The sequence below is a fragment of the Meriones unguiculatus genome, chromosome 8 (assembly GCF_030254825.1).
Source record: "Meriones unguiculatus strain TT.TT164.6M chromosome 8, Bangor_MerUng_6.1, whole genome shotgun sequence".
In the NCBI taxonomy this organism is placed as follows: domain Eukaryota; kingdom Metazoa; phylum Chordata; class Mammalia; order Rodentia; family Muridae; genus Meriones; species Meriones unguiculatus.
The window spans coordinates 64488584-64501633 of NC_083356.1; the positions used below are offsets into that span (position 1 = coordinate 64488584).

Sequence of the window (13050 nt, forward strand, 5' to 3'; positions counted from 1 at the left end):
TGCCTGGGGAGAGGATGCACTTAGACTGAATCCTTGAACAGATGACACCCTACAGGTCCTTTGGTGGGGTGGATGGCGCTGAAATTCAGGGGAGGAACATTAAGTGTTTAAAAGAAGTCACCTAGGCTGTATGAATGGGTTGATAGAAAAAAGAGAAAAGAAGCTATGTGAAAGAAAGTCCCAGCAAATGGGTGTATCGTTGTTTTTCAGATTTGGTTGTACACATGGCAAAATAAGTCAAGGGACCCTACCAAGTGGGGTTTAAGCCTTCAATCCACCATAATAATGTTATTATTCAGTAGGACGACTGTCAGCCATTGCTTGCTAACATGTGTATTCAAAATTTTAAACATCTCCTCGGCAGTCAGAAACTAACACATTAATGCCCGTGAGACTTAATAAATTTGTTTTTGCCTTTGAAATTTCTACTTAGTGGAGTGGATGAGACGTATATTTAGAAAAAGAGGTGAAAGCGCGCGATGGTGGTGAGTTCAGACAGGAAAAACCTCTCTAAGCCTTACTCAGTCTAATTCAGGGGACGCCAAACTTCCATACGAGCCTCCCGCCAGTAGGGGGCGATCCGCTGCGTTAGCGCGAGGCTTCTCTGTCTCGCGGAGCTCCATCTCTGTGGCTGCCCGCGCTCCGCCCGCCGCCAAGGGAGAGGTTGAACTGTTGCAGTTGCTGCTGCCGCAGGCTCAGGTACCAGGGCACGGGCCGGGACCGTGGGCGGGAGCCAGGGACATCTGCCCTGAGCCAGGCGCGGGTCCGAGCGGCTTCCCCGCGGGCGATGCTGGCAGGAGGACCTGGGTCAGACCTGTGAGGTTGTGCGGAGGATGCCCGCTGTTATTGGGGAGTCCCCCGCAGCCCACGCCCCACCCCGGCGGGATGGCTACATCCCTACCCGGCCCGGATGCAGAGCATAGTTTGGGACTGTGGACCGCAGTCTGAGCATATGTGGGAGCTGAGGAAGTCAGTGTGAACTGTCCAGACTGTCACACCGCCCAGCGATAGTCACGGTAAGACAGGATGCACAGTTTCCTGTAGGCCTCAGGTGATCATGAACTTTCACACTTGACACACGTCGTTAAAAAGCAGATGTTTTCTCTGCAGATTTCCCAAGAACTGTCTTGAAAAGACATTTATCCTTGACAGCGTTGTACAGAATTTAGAATTGGCTGAAGAATGTCACTCTTCATGTACCATTGAAGAGTAACTTCTCTTCAGAACGTAGCATTGATACCTAGGAACTTCCTAAGGCGCTATCAGTGGTATGATGGTTTTTATGTTACAGTAACAGTTGGCTGTCATCTTGTCAGATATTGTGCCCAGTGATGTATCTTTTAAAAATCATTGCAACAACCCTAACAAGTACCATCTCTGATTTGCAGATAAGGAAACTGAGGCACAGAGTATAAATTAATTTGTCCAAGTCCAAACAGTTGGCAAAGATTAAGTGTAATCTAAGACGCCCAAGACCTCATCCAGAATCCCATTTCTGTTGCCACCCAAAGGTATGTGTTCCTTAAGATTTTTGTTTATTAATACAATTTGTCTCCAGAACTGATTTCTCTTAGACTTGTGTTTGTGATAGTATGCAAGAGCCTGTACCACTGTCCTTTTAGTTTTAAAGGGAGTTTAATGAGAAAACAAGTTTGTTCGTTAAGCCTTGTAGTGTAATAAAGTTAAATGTCCTGGGTCCTCACTACTTTATTACAGTTTGATTTGAAGGGGAAGTGTGTCTCTGTTTATCTACACACATTATTTGTGTGTTAATCGTATTTTCACAGCAGTTCTAGCGAGTTTACCTTGCACATGCAGCATTCTGCCCAACAGAGATTTTTTTTTTTCTCCGACAATAAGCTAATGTTTTACAGGATATTGGATAGGCATGGGAGAGAACTGTCACATGATGAGGAATGAAGGATTCAGGGCAAATTTTGTAGAGCAAATTGAGTTAATGATTGCAAGATCAAGGATTTTCACTATGAGACTAGAAGTGGTTATTTCCCACTTCCTGAGATCAGGCCGGTAGAGCCTGTCCCTTTACTATTGCTGGGATAAAATGCCTGGTCAAAGCAACATATGGAAGAAGGCTCCTGACTCCAGGGTGCAGTCTGTCACTGTGAAGAAGGGAAGGTGGCAGGGGCTTAAAGCAGCTAGTCATATTACAGTCATGGACAAGAGCAGAGAGCAGGGAGTTAATACCTGATAGGCCTCAGTTTCATCTCCTCACCATTCTGTTTTAGGGCCCAACTCCTGAAATGGTGCTGCCCACAGGGTGGGCCTTTTCATCCCAATTGAGGAAGTCCCTCATAGGCGTGTCCACAGGCCAACCTAATTTAGACACTTCCTCACGGAGACTCCGTTCCAGGTGCTTCTTTCTTGTGTCAGGTTGACAACCAGCACTGAGTCCCAACTCCATTAGCCGTATCAGGATTTAACTTGTCTTGTCAGGATCCATGCAGCCGACACAGCCTGTCTTTCATGGTGGGGCAATTCTAAGAACCATGGATATACAGGTGACCCAAGTCTTTGATTTAATGGAGCTAACATTCCCCTGGAGGAAGACGAGGATAGTAAAGTAATTTGTTTAAAAATGGAAATATATCCAGTGAGATGGTAACAATTACTAAGAAGAAAAATAAAGTAGTAAGGGTGTGGAAGGTGCTGGGAAAGGAGCTTGTATAGTTTTACAGTAAGAAACGGTGTCTAAGAAAATGCACTGAAGTAAAATTGAAGGCAGCCCTATAGCTGTCAAGCAAGGTATATAGCAAACACAGAAACCCAGAGAGCACCAGTCTGTTAGGGTACTAGCAAGGAACCCATGGGCTCTGAGCAGAGGAAGAGAGAAAGGCATGAAGTCAGAAGCTTAATGAATGCTAGTATATGCTGGCTTTTACTCATGAAGAAGATGGCCAGAGGAATTGGAGTTGAATGAGAGGAAGAACTGACCTAATGTGCTTAGGCCTGACTGTAAGAGCAAAGATGGAGTCAGAGAGACCAATTAGGAGGTACCATAGCTATTCATCATTCCTGGTGCACACAATCCAAGATGCCATGCATGCCTGAAACCTTGGATAGTAAGTACCAAGTCCTACATGGTGTGCTGTTTTCCTTTATATACACGCATATGATAAAATTTACTTCTCAACATAAGCACAGTAAAAGACAACTCTAAATAATAAAATAGGACAATTATTGTATCATTATGCTACAATAAAAGTTACATGAATATGGTCTCTGCCTATTTAAAAATATATATTGTATTCACCCATTTCTTTGTGGGGTTTGAGGTGATAAGATGCTCAAATGATGAAATGAAACAAGGCAAATTATATAGGCGTTGCAGCATGGGCCACAAGCATTGCATTACCAACACTGGCAATCAATCTGATGGTCTCGATGGCAGCTAAATGACTGTTGCAAACAGAGAGCCTGCTAAAAAAGGGTGAGTCATGTCTAGGGTGGAACAGAGCTAGATCATTTGAGATTTCATCACACTATTCAGAATGCTATGTGCTTTAGAACTTATGAATTCTTTCTGGAATTTGCCGTTTGTATTTTGGACTATGATTGGCCATGGGTGTTGAAAGCAAAAAACAAACAAACAACAACAACAACAAAACCCATGAAATGTAAAACCATGGATAAGTGTGTATGGATAAGTATAGTAAGCAGGACTCATATTCTAGAAAGGATTTGCTAATAGATTGAAAGTGGATGTAAGAGTGGGCGGTACACAGAGCAGAAACTGGGTTTAGTTTTAGTCATACTTGAGATGCCCATTCAAATAGATTGAGAGAGTGGGGTTCAAGACAAAGGTTTAACTGGAAACAGAAGTTATCAGAAAGGTCGTGTAGTAGCCAATATAACATAGCAAAATTCTTGGTATAAATATGTTGAAGAGAGGAAAGATGTATTTTATTTCTAGTTTAGAGGTCTTAGTCCATAGTCCTTGCTCTGTGGCTTCTGGAGCAGTTGTGAAACACATTCCTGGAGGTGGGAGCAAGTAGCAAGGTTGCTCCTCTCCTGGAGACAAGAAGCAGAGTGTCACATGCTTGCCGTGACTCACTTCCTCCAGGCTGGATCCATGTGCTGAAAATAGTCTCCCCAGATAGCCCCACCAGCTGAGAACTGAGCCTTCAGTACCTGAGCCTTCATATCCAAACCATCACAGTTGTGTTAAAGTTGTTAGACTGGCACCTAGAATGAGGACTTGAGAATTGAGCCATGGAACCTTTATGTATGGTGACTGATGGGACTGAGAACATTAAAGGACACTGGGGAGGAGAAACTGCAGTGTTTGAGGGAAAGGGGTGGGTGTAGAGTACCAGGGAGAAACTGATGAGCTGTATCATCCTGCTGACTTGACAGGCCGTGTGGATGGAATTGAACATGGCAAAGGACGAAATGGTCTTAAGAACAAAGTTAGGATACTTATGTACAAGAAATGAAAAACTGTTATAAAACAGAGGCAGTTAAGGTGTTGCAACATTGAGATACATGCAACTTGTAGACTTGAACAGAGTTGCAACAGATACAAAAACAGTTAGACAACACCTGTGACCACATATGTCTGTTTAAATTCTAAACATAATGTACCTGGCTGTAGTAACTATATTTGATAGTTCTCAGCATTCTGATGCTCTGGGATTTATCAATCATTGTTTAAAACCTTTCATCTTTATGGATCGCCTTAGTAAGATAGAAGAGCAGTGGTATTTCAAGTAACGAGAAGAAAAGAATTAAAGCAGAAGCCTGCGAAATTGAAAATGGGAAATCAGTAACCAGGAACTTCAAAGCTAGTTCTTTGGAAAGATTGGTAGAATCAATACATCTCTAGGCAGCTGAAGAAAAGGGAAGACACAGATTCCTAATATTATCAATGAGTAGGCCTGGTGGCCCATACTTGAAATCCTAGCTCTTAGAGGGTGGAAACAGGAGGATTAGGAATTTGAGGCCAGGCTAACCTGGGTAACATAGGGAGACACAGTGTCTCCCTATGTCTTATATATATGATGGTATATATATGTATATATTATAGTATGTATGATATATATATCTCATATATATATATGAAAGGACATTGTTACAGGTCCCATGGACATTAAATGAAAAAGAATACTATACTGTGCCCACACATTTTATAATCTAGATGAATAAGAACCAGAACCAACCTTATAAACCTGCACTAGGCACAAATGAATGCATGGGTGAATTCTCTCAGACATTTAAGGAAGAAGTTATACCAGTTCTAGCAGCCTCTTTCAGGTGAATGCTTATCTCATTCTGTGAGACCAGTGTTACTCTGCCACACCCTTATAACAATGAGAGAACTACAGGTATAGAACTCAGGATTGTGGTGTAAAAGTCCTCCACAAAGTATTGGCAAATAAATGTCCTGTTTATAAAAAGAATAACACAACAGCAGTATTAGGCTAGAGAAGGGAAGCCCATGGTCATGTTAGGCACTCAGCAATGTAGCCTTCATTAGTGCTTCAACCGCCTCAGCAAGCTGAATTAAGAGAAGTCCTCAGTTTGGTAAAGAGCATCTCCAAACCCTACATCTAGCACTGTACTTAGTGGTATGAGACTTGGAGCTTTCCCTCAGATGAGACACAGGGCAGATGCTGTCTCTCACCACTACTTCTCAGTGCATTGGAAGTCCTACCTAGCTAATGCTAGACGTAAAATTTGGGAAGGAAGAAATAAAGTCATCTTCAAAGGTTATATGATCATCTTCTGTAGAAATTGTCAACATATTCCTAGCAGTAATGAGCAATTAGCAGGAAGGCTGGGATACAGCCTCAGGGAAGGAGAAGCTCTAGGCCACCTCAGAGGCCACCCCAACGGCACAGTGTGGAAGAAGGCTTAAGAGGCTAGATTTTTATTACAATTAGGTATTTTTCTGCCTCGAGAAAGATACCATCAAATGAATGAAAAGGCGAGTGGAAAAAGAACAGACTGGGAGAACATATTTGTGAAAGATGTGATAAAGGGCTATCCTAAATTGTACTAAAATGTACTAAATTCTTAAAACCGAATAAGAATTTAACCCAATTTAAAAATGGGATAAAAGCGATGATGATTAGTTTTGGTTGTTGATTATTTTTTTCACTTTTTTATCTTGGAGGTACACATGTGCGTGCATGCGTGTGTGTGTGTGTGTTATGTAGAGATCAGGACAACTTTTGGCAGTTGATTCTCTCACACTGCCAAGTGGTCTCTGGGGCTCAAACTATGGCGGCAAGTGGTTTTTCTCATTATCATCTCCACAGTCCTTTGTTATTGTTTTTGTTGTTGTTTTATTTTTTATGTTTTTGTTGTTTGTATGTGTGTGTGTGACTATGTGCAGCCCTGGCTGTTCTGAAATTGCTATGTAAACCAGGCTGTCCTCTAACTCACAGAGATCTTCCTGCATTTGTCTCCTGAAAGCTAGAATGAAAGGTGTGGTGGCTAGTGGGTTTTTAAAAAATTTTATATTTGAGATTATAATTCTGTCATATCTGCCTTTCCTCCCTCCAAATCGTCCCATATGCCCCTTTTTGCTCTTTCAAATTCATAGCCTTTTTTCTCATTGTTGTTACATATATATCCATATATGTGCACATATATCCTGCTAAATATATACTCTGCTCAGTCTGTGTAATGTTATTTGTATGTATTTGTTCAGGGCTGGCCATTTGGTATTGGGTAAGTATTGCTGTGCTCTTCCCTGGGAAAGAGTATCCCACTCTGAATCCCTTAGTTACTGTAGTTCTTTGTGTAGTATTGATGGTTAGCTTTGTCAGACTAACAAAGTGGGAAGTGGAGAATCATCTAGACAGGTTGGCCTGAGGGCATGTCTGAGGAGAATTTAGTAAGTTGAGGTAGGAGGATCCTCACCTGTGAGTGGAGAGAGCAAGCCAGGCACAGGCACACACACATTACTTCATTGTTCCCTGCTTATGACTGTGAGTATGATGTCACCAGCTGCCTCCAGCTTCTGCTGCCCAGAATGGTGAGGCAGATAGACCCTCTCTCCTGTGAGCTGCTTCAGTCAGGATTTTATTGCAGCAACAGGAAAGGACCCCAGATCAAGTCCTTAACAAAAACTTGTCAAAGAAGATGTAGAAATGGCAAATGAATATATGAAAGACACTTCTAGCATATGTCATCAAGGGAATGCACACCTTTTTTTTTTTTTTTGAGAGTACAATAAATGACTTTATTCATTTCAACGCACACAGAATGCTTCACTGAATTGTTTTAATTTAATCAGCTACTACAGATTTGTGGTGTGTGTTACATGACCCAATTTTCCGTCTTCTAGTCATCCAGATTGTATTGCAGCAACATTGCTGTCCTTTTAGAGTTTTTATGTCTGTCGTGATGCTACATGTGAACAATTGCACAGTTGAGGGTCATGGGTCCTTGACCTCTGCTGATTCTCCAGCTAGCCCTGCACCTGCGTAGGCAGCTCCACTCATGCTGTTCTGAACTTTTACACTGAGGACTTTTTAACATCTGATGTCACAGAAGTGGAGACACGGTTTTCTTGTGTAGCCTTGGTTGTCCTGGACTGACTTTGTAGACCAGGCTAGCTTCAAACTTACAGAGATCTGCCTGCCTCTGACTCCCTTGCATTAAAGGCATGCACCATCATGCTCAGCTAAGGGAATGCAAATTAAAACAATGCTTTAGTACCAGTCTCTACCTGTTAAAATGGTTACAGTCCAGAATACGAATAGCATGGAATGTTAGCAAGAGTATCAGCAGCCTGGTATCAGGTGCCTGGTTATAATCCCATCACTGTGGTAATAGAGGCAGAGATAGAAGGATCAAGAGTTCACAGCTAGCTGCATAGTGGGGTCAATGTTGACTTGAGCTATATAGCAGAACAGTGCCTCAAAAGGCTAGGATTGTAGCTTAATGGTTGAGTGTTTAACTAGCATACAAGGCCCTAGTTAGTTCTCTAACACCACAAAACACAACAGAGTATAAATTGGCAGGGTCTTATTCATTACTGATGGGAAAGCAAAATGATACAGTTCACATTGGAAGACAGTTTGACAATTCTTAAAGAACTGAACATTTCTGCCACATAAGCCAGAAGTCATCTTCCTTGATAGGAGTCAAAAACATGTCTACACAAAAACCTGTCTTTACATAGGTATTTATAGTGTTCAAACTAGAGCAAACGTGGAATCAATGGCATGGTCTTCAGTAAGAGAATGGATTTGCTGACTCATACATCTAGATAATGTCAGATGATCCAGCACTGAAGACAAAGGAACCCACACCAGGTGAGAAACTAGAAGATGCTCATGAATATGTTTTGAGTAAACGCAGTGGGGAGCACTGTGTCAGGCCAGCCTTGAAGCTGGTTCAGGAGCCTTACCAACAGTTGTACAGGCCTTCCTGTTTGTCCCCCAAAGGAGGCTAAAGCAGAGACTAAAGAATGTAAAAGAAATATCTGTAAGTGAAGGGGTGGGAACACTGGAAGATCAGACGTCCTTGTGAAGTAGAGCCTGGGTAGTGGGGTTAAAGCCCAGGGAAATCATTGCCTCAGTCCAGGATGGCAGCGGAGCTTGCGGGCTTCCAGGGTGTATCTGTTTCTGAACTGTTACACACCTAAAGTCATCTGATAAACTGTAACTGAGAACTAAAATCAGTACAGTGAAGATAGAAGGAAGAAGGATCTGTTTGCATGACTATTGCTGGGAATGACGGGCTGAAAGCCAAAGTACTAGCTGTCCTGAACCTGAAAGCGTGGCTTTAATTTGTCTTTGTCTTGTATGCCTCTGTAGATTAAGATATAAAACATTTCTGATTCAGATCATTTTCCAAAATTGAAAACTATTTTCTGAGATATAATTTTTCCCATGTACTCAAAAATAAGAGACTTGTTACAGTATTTGGAGCCTATAAGGGCATCATCTTTTGAAAGCATTTTAAAGAACAATTTTCAAGTCATAATGATCTTTTCTGAATAGTGTGGTTCTTTTGAGTGCCAGAACAAAAGTTCAAAGCAACAATTATTCAGACTTTAAAATTGCTAAGTGTTGCTAAGTGTTGTAGTTTGTCACGTCCCTGATGATAGGTCATATAGAACATTTAAAAAAAATGAGGACATTAGCCATGTTATTGCCAGTCTCCTTGGTATTAGTTATGTGTAAATGACAGAGTACTGACTTTAAGACAGTGTGAATAAGAGCTGGAAGAAACCCAAGGTGTCTATGTGAAACAGCAAGGAGTTTTAACTGGCAGTGTCCGAGTCTTCACTGGGGACTCCATCCAGGCAGGGGTATCTTGTGCTGCACTAGAACATGCTTCCTGGAAGACAGTAGGTCTGGGTGTAGCTGCTGCAGTGTAAGATCCACAGTCAGTGAGCTCTTCCCTGTGTTGTCACTGTTATCCTCGAGCTTTCTGAGAAGTTCTTAGGGTTGGAGAGGTAGCTCTCTGGTTAAGAGAACAGCCTGCTTTTTCAGAGGACTTAGTTCAGCTCTCAGCATCCATGTCAGGTGGCTCATGGCCTCCCATAATAACTCAAGTTATAATAACTATAATAACACAGGGGACCCAGTGCTTTTGATCTCTCTACATACATATCCCCACCATATATACATAATTCCTGGGAACTAATCTTGGGACTTGCTAGCCTCTATTCCCATCTGAAAGATTCCCCAGAGCTCTCTGGGAGACAGCCTGCCTCCTGTTTGACACCTTTCTAGGAGAGGCTGTGAATGGGCCACTCTCAGCAAGAAGGAAACTTTCTGTGATTCGTTGCTTTTCCATTTGAAATTATTCTGCTGGGAAAACTCTAGAAACTGCTTCATCTGTTCTGCCTCAGGATATTGGCATTCCCCACTTTCTGCCCCATTACATAGTTTCCTAAGTGACAGTCTGTAGAAAGTTCAGCTGAAAACTAATTTCTGCCTGTAATCTTATTCTTACTATTTTTTTTTCATAACCTGAACTTGGGAATATAGGAAGAAGAAGATGAAAAGAAAATCCATTTTTCTTTTGTAAATCCAGATCCTTGTACTCATTCAACCTTCACTGTCTGGATATCAAAAGATGAGCTCCTACCTCTTAGCTCCAAGAGAGAAAGAAGCCAGAGCTCCCTGTCGAGCCTCAGATACTCTGAGCCATCTCAGAGGCCTCAGCATTAACATACCCAACACCATTATGGCAGGTCCTTCTCCCTATCCAGAGGTTACTTAGCAATATGCTGTTGAGTGAAGTTGGCGCTTCAGTTCTCTGCAGTTGTGTTAGGTGTGTGCAACGAACTGAGCAAGGCCTCTGTGGTGGCATAGGATTTATAAGAGTTGCTGGGGTTTAAGGATCAATGAAGTTTCCTTGATGTAATAGAAAAGTAGAATGACGTGTGTAGCCTCAAGGCAATCAGACAGCACAGGAACACTAAGACCCTCTCTAAGGTTGTATGAGGGAAGATGGTGCCCTCCCCATTTTGTACTGATGGAGGCTTTGCGTGAAGGATGTGGTACCTGCCAGCGTCTGTGCGTAATTCTGTTTTCAAATAAAAGGCAAGATTGTCTCCAAAACTAAACTAAACTGAAGACTAGATGCCGACAAGGTGGTGCTGTTGGGTCATGTGAACACTGCTGTTAGACCCCTGTTTGCTTAGTAACATAGGGGCGGAATGCTGAAGGCTACAGCTTGACTTCCCAGAGCTTCAATGTCCATGCAGTAAGAGCTACAAACACTGCATAACTACACAGTAAAGATTCTAAAGCACGGAAGTATTAAACTGTCCAGACTAGTAGCAATGCTTTTATGAAATTATTTAGATTTATTTAAATCTATTATCTTTTCTAGAAGTTGAGTTGTGACTAAACTTTAGTCATTAAAACAATAAATATTCTAAATATTGCCAGAATATAACAGACATCCCAGTTTTAGTTTTTTTTATTTCTTTTTGAGGGAGAAAAAAAAAACCAAACAGGTAACGTTTGCTTGTTATTCCAGACAATGAGGAAGGCAAATCCGGGATTGCAGTCACTCCCTGTAAACTAGAGGACATTTTCAAGGGTTTTATTGTTGTCTTTACACAAAAACTTGTATTCAGTGACAAGGTTTCTTCCTGTGGAGCAAGCAACACTGCTGACCTTTATTGTTCTTGGGATGAGGGGAGCCTATTTAGAATGTGAACACTAATTCAGACCCTCTTACGCAGATGCTTTGATGAAAGGTTTGCCGGTTCAGCAGGTGAAAAAGGAATCTCATGATAAAACATGTAACTTGATATTTCATTTATACAGTGAAGTGATGCAGTGCTTAGCATACAGGGTTTCCTTAAGGAGCAGCAGTAACTGCTGCATAAGAATGAATACATGGAGTGGTATAGCTGGGTCTTGAGGAAGCGCTATTCCTAATTGTCTAGAATGCACCAGATAGACTTCCAAAGTGGCTGTACCAGTTTACATTCCCACCAGCAATGGAGGAGGGTTCCCCTTTCTCCACAACCTCTCCAGCATGTGTTGTCACTTGAGTTATTCATCTTAGCCATTCTGATGGGTGTAAGGTGAAGTCTCAGGGTTGTTTTGATTTGCATCTTCCTGATGGCTAAGGATGTTGAGCATTTCTTTAAGTGTTTCTCTGCCATTCTATATTCCTCTACTGAGAATTCTCTGTTTAGCTCCATACCCCATTTTAAAATTGGATCACTTGATTTATTGCTTTTTAACTTCTTTAGTTCTTTATATATGCTGAATATCAGCCCTCTGTCAGATACAGGGTTGGTGAAGATCCTTTCCCAGTCTGTAGGCTGTTGTTTTGTTCTGACGATAGTGTCTTTTGCTTTACAGAAGCCTTTCAGTTTCATGAGGTCCCGTTTATTGATTGTTGCTCTTAGAGCCTGTGCTGTTGGTATTCTGTTCAGGAAGTTGTCTCCTGTGCCAATGAGTTCTAGGGTCTTCCTCACTTTTTCTTCTAACTGATTTAGAGTGTCTGGTTTTATGCTAAGGTCTTTGATCCACTTGGACTTTAGTTTTGTGCAGGGTGGTAAATATGGATCTATTTTCATTTTTCTATGTAGACATCCAGTTGGACCAGCACCATTTGTTGAAGGTGCTGTCTTTTTTCCATTGAATGGTTTTGGCTTCTTTGTCAAAAATCAAGTATTCATAGGTGTGTGGGTTTATTTCCAAAAGGTGCTCAAGTACATAACAAGGACATTTGCTCAACCATGTTTGTTGCAGCTTTATTTGTAATAGCCAGAACCTGGAAACAACCCAGATGTTCATCAACGGAGGAATGGATACAGAAATTGTGCTATTTTTACACAATGGAATACTACTCAACAATTAAAAACAAGGAAATCATGAAATTTGCAGGCAAAGGGTGGGATCTAGAAAAGATCATTCTGAGTGAGTTATCCCAGAAAGAGAAAAACATAGATGGTATATACTTACTTATATAGACCTGTAAGATATGATAAACATACTGAAATCTACACACCCAAAGAAGATAAACAGAAAAAAGGACCCGGAGTAAGATGATCAATACTCACTTAGAAAGACAAATGGGATGGACATTGGATGTAGGAGAAAACAAGTAACAGGACAGGAGCCTACCACAGAGGGCCTCTGAAAGACTCTACCTAGCAGTGTATCAAAGCAGATACTGAGACTCATGACTAAACCTTCGGCAGAGTGCAGGGAATCGTATGAAATAAGGGAGAGTTAATATGACCTGGAGAGGACAGGAGCTCCACAAGGACCAAATATATCGGGGCACAGGGGTCTTTTATGAGACTGTTTATCCATCCAAGGACCATGTATGGATATAACCTAGAACCTCTACTCGGATGTAGCCCATGGTAGCTCAGTAATCAAGTGGGTTTCCCTAGAAAGGGGAACAGGGACTATTTCTGACATGAACTCAATGGCAGGCTCTTTGGCCTTCCTCCTCCCCATCCCACCTAGGGAGGAGCAGTCCTGCTAGGCCACTGAGGAGGACTTCGCAGCCAGTCCTGAAGATACCTGATAAACCAGGGTCAGATGAAAGGGGAGGAGGTCCTCCCCTATCAGTGGATTTGGAAAGGGG

General features: G+C 41.9%; 1 protein-coding gene across 5 annotated transcripts in view; it reads left to right on the top strand.

Moving 5' to 3' along the window:
• The first annotated feature begins 564 nt into the window (after positions 1 to 564).
• Ankrd46 (ankyrin repeat domain 46) overlaps positions 565 to 13050 on the top strand; it is a 32319-nt gene continuing 19833 nt past the window's right edge. For 3 of the 5 annotated variants that reach the window (XM_060389587.1, XM_060389588.1, XM_021664382.2), the window contains exons 1-2: positions 565 to 699; positions 1389 to 1511. The gene's annotated coding sequence lies outside the window, so the exon portion shown is untranslated. The other 2 variants (XM_021664383.2, XM_021664381.2) reach the window with 1 other exon arrangement.